The sequence below is a fragment of the Bos mutus genome, chromosome 8, assembly GCF_027580195.1.
Source record: "Bos mutus isolate GX-2022 chromosome 8, NWIPB_WYAK_1.1, whole genome shotgun sequence".
In the NCBI taxonomy this organism is placed as follows: Eukaryota; Metazoa; Chordata; class Mammalia; order Artiodactyla; family Bovidae; genus Bos; species Bos mutus.
This window is the reverse complement of record NC_091624.1, coordinates 14048693-14053060: the sequence shown is the minus strand read 5'-3', so window position 1 is coordinate 14053060 and position 4368 is coordinate 14048693.

Sequence of the window (4368 nt, the reverse complement as noted above, 5' to 3'; positions counted from 1 at the left end):
ACTCTTTGCAACCCCATGGACTGCAGCATGGCAGGCTTTCCTGTCTTTCACCCTCTCCTGGAGCTTGCTCACACTCGTGTCCATTGAGTTGGTGATGCCATCCAACCGTCTCATCCTCTGTTGCCCCCCTTTTCCTCCTGCCCCCAATCATTCCCAGCATCAGGATCTTTTCCAGTGAGTCACCAGGTAGTTCTGTTGTATTCCCCCACTCCCCTAGATGTGTTGTGTATATTTTAAAATATTTAATCTAATTCTTCTTTTTCTTGTACTCTTTTATAGGATCTGCTGATAGCTGTCATATACAATTTAGACCACAGAGTATAGGAAATTGAGATAGATCATGACCCAGGAGAAAAGGAATCACTGTTGCTGTAATTGATGTCTGTTCTGCTTGACATCTTTGTGGGAGGAGTGAGCAGATTTCAGTTATATAAGGGATGGTTATTTCATGTCAGGCAGGTGCACTGTTATGCTTGAGGAGTTTGGGTATTAGGTGGCAAAAGGAGTGGATTATAGTGGGCATCTGGCTTTGGTTACCCAGCTTCTAAATTTGGAAACCCTTCTACAATAGGAGGCAGATATCACCTCCCATATCTCCCATTACACACTCTGAAAATGCCACACGTTTGCTTTCCAGCCTCCTTTGCAGCTAGGCCTGGGCTCAGGAGCTGGACTCTGCCAATGAGAAGCACCTGCCCCAGGACTCAGAGAGGACAGGCTGCAGGGACTGTGAGGGTTCATTTTGTGAGGGGGGCAGCTGCAGGGTCAGGTCCATCCAGTATCCAAAGTGGGATGGGCTTCAGTGGTGTCAGGAGTTCCTGCCATGTTCCGTACTTAGGGACAGTGGCAGTGGCATCCACAGGGACCAATTTGGAGATCTGATTTTCACATTGACACTGGCCACACCACTTCAGAGTACCACTCACCACCCTTCCTGCGTGTGTGTGTGTGGTGTGTGTGTGTGTGTGTGTGTGTGTGTGTGTGTGTGTGTAGCAGGAAGAGGCCAGGGGAGAGATATTTCCTCCCTGTATTCTTAAGTGTCTGCTTGGCATTAAGCTTCTCTGGTGGCTCAGACGGTAAGGCGTCTGCCTACAATGCAGGAGACCCGGGTTCAATCCCTGGGTTGGGAAGATCTCCTAGAGAAGGAAATGGCAACCCACTCCAGTATTCTTGCCTGGAAAATCCCTTGGACGGAGGAACCTGGTAGGCTACAGTCCATGGGGTCACGAGTCGGACACGACTGAGCGACTTCACTCACTTTCACTTTGGCATTAAATAATGAGTTGCAAGTTAAAGCCCCTGAGGCATGAGGCTTATTTTCAGAAAATGTTCATCAGAATCTCAGGCTTGGCACCAGGTGGCCGACGAGCAGTTCTGGTAGACTCATTTCCCAAAATACAAGTGAGAAGTGGATGGACTTCTGGGTGGGGCAGGGTGTTTCAGCCTAGGCCAGGAACCCATCAAGCACTGAAGGGTTTTCTGTGGGGCTCCAGGGCAGGACAGATGACCCAATGGTTCCCCTGGTCAATGTGAGAAAGCATGATGGGAACTGTCACTGGGTACAACTCTGGGGATGTGATTTGTATCGTCACTGATGGAGGAACAGAGATGCCAAAAACGTGCAGTTACCCAGGAGCCACCTGGCTGAGGGATGTAATATATGACTCTGGAAGTATGCTGGGGTGGGTACCACTGATGGGAGCTGAAGGAGGGTATCCCCACCTCCTGCCCCACTCCATTACCCCACCCTTCCAGGAAGGAGAAAGAGGGCTGTTCCCTTGGGCTGGAGGGAGTCAGGGTAACGGTTACCACCACTAAAGAAAATCATGCATAACACCTGTGCTGAGAACACCGGCCCCCAGAGGCTGACATCCAGACCGAGGTTGGGGACCTCTCTTAGTCCCAGTGTGCTGTGCCCTCGACCTGTCTTGTCTGTGGGGCTCTAGAGGGGAGTGAGGTCTCTGAGTGTTCAGGTAGGAAGAGGAGGGGTGAGGAAAGAAATTCAGAGAGAACTTGAACCTCTGATTACATGATCAAATAAGAATTTGCTGCTATGGACTGACTTACATCCTCCTCCAAATTCCTATGTTGAAGCTTAACTCCCCAGGTGATGGTATTCGCAGATGGGGCCTTCAGAAGATATTTAGGTTGAGATGAGGTCATGAGTGGCCCCCCCTCCATCACATGAGGACACAGAACGCTTACCAATTAATAAATCTGCTGGCACCTTGATCTTGGACTTCTCAGGGTCCAGAGCCATGAGAAATAAATGTCTGCTGTTTAAGCCTCCTGGTCAGTGGTATTTTGTTATCTCAGTCCAAGGAGGCAAAGACAACTGCACATTCACCCCAAAACGGGCTACTTTAATAATTGGATTTTATTACAGAAATCACTTGAATGGATTAAAATTCAAATAAGAATGGCACATAAGACATTTACTGTGGCTGTTTATAGAGTGCTCAAGACCCAGAAATGTCGACATCAATTTTAAGAATAAACTTCCACGTTCAGACATAGCTGTGTGAGACTCAGATTGGTTACACATGTCCCTAATGTTAGATCTCAGACCCAAAGAACAATCTGTTGTCTTCTCCACACCTAGTTCTTGTTTGCAGCATCCATACCCACCCAGTTGCCCAGCTTTGAAACTGGCCCCCTCCATGGCTCCTCCCCTGGCACACATATTATTAAGCCATACTCCTTCCTCTCAAATATGTCTAAACTACGACCACCTACTGCCTTCGCTGCCACCATCCCTCCTCCCCGGATCTCTGCCACCGCATCCCAACAGGTCTTCTTCTCTGGCTCTTCCTGTTTTGGACAATGATGTTGGAAGCCCTGGGGCAGCCTAAGGAGAAATTCTGGAGCCTTCCTCAACCACGAGAGGAATCCAGAGGCTTTGGGACTAACCAGCAAAGGATACAGGGTGGCCATAGAAGAAGAATGACCTGTATAATTTGGAGTTTGGGAATGGGTGGCGATCTGGGGTTTTAGAAAAGAGGTTAAGTTTGTGATCAGTCTCTTCTTAGCCAAATGATTCATGTATGTAACGTATGGGGGCTGATCATGTTAGGAGCTGTCAGTGTTGTTCTTCAAGATGGTGGGTCAGTTTTGCTTAAATGACATAATTGCTTGTTCCTGTATGCTGGGTCTTAGGACTATTAGCTCCTCACATGCCAGCCCTACACTAGATCTGAAGTCAAGGAATCTGCAGGAGAGGCTGGTATTTTTTCCCTAATAATCATTTCCCCTTCTTCAATAATAAAACTCCCGAATTTTAGCCAGACTGAGTGCCATCCACAGTAAGGACTACATGTCTTAACCCCTTTGTGGCTAAGTGTACCCACATGATGAAGTTCTGGCCAACTGTGTGTTATTCTGAGTAGCCTATGGAATGTTCAGGAAGTATCTTTAAAGGGAAAGGGCATTCTTTCCCCCTTCTCTATTTTCCTCTTTTTTTCTGGCTGGAATATGGATGTGATGGCTGGAGCTATATCAGCCATTTTGGATTATGAGGTGAAAGTGTATGTTGAGGATTGGAGGAGCATAGGTCCCAATGACCGTGGAGCCATTGTACCAGCTCTGGACTCCTATCTTTATGTGAGAAATAAACTTCCACTTGCTCCAACTTTGCTTCCACTTTGCTACTTTGGATAGGATGCTGCAAACAACATTTAAAACATAGCACTAGCTTAGTGGAATTAGGAGGCGGTGGATGGCAAGAATAGATACTATCTTTTATATAATGGTTAAACATTTGATGAAATTGGATGGACCACATGCTGACTGAGGGTATGGCCATAGAGGAAATGGTAGGAGAGTGCCAAAGGGTGAACGCTGTTCCTTGTTGCTTTTCACAAAGTCATATAAAACTGGGACGAACAAGGGCTAGAGCCAGCCAGACTGCAGCAGAGATGGAAGACAATCCTGCTTTACTAAGGGAGGCACTGGCTGGAGCCTGTGCTCAAAACTGATTGAGGTCTTGAAGCAGACAATGCCAATTGCCTTTTGCCAAACTGCAGCTATTAAAAACAGTGGCCTTGAAGTGGCAGCCTGAGCAGGAGACAAGACTGGCGGCAGCAAGCCACTGTCAAAGACTTCTTTGCCAGAAAACACAAACCAGTAGCTCCAAAGATCAGACTGAAGGTGTTGCCCTCCTCCCTCAAACGTCTTGGTCAGGAGGCCCTAAGGTCACGATCTTTAAGTTGAGATGAGGCACAGGAAGAACAGAGAACACTGGGCTAGACCAGATCTTTGGCTGTGGGTACTTGGTGGAATTCTATTGGCAGAGAAACTATAACCCTTGGTCCGCCCCAAACTGCCCCAGGAGTAAGCAGGGCTACAAAAGCTCTACAGTCCCACCTTGGA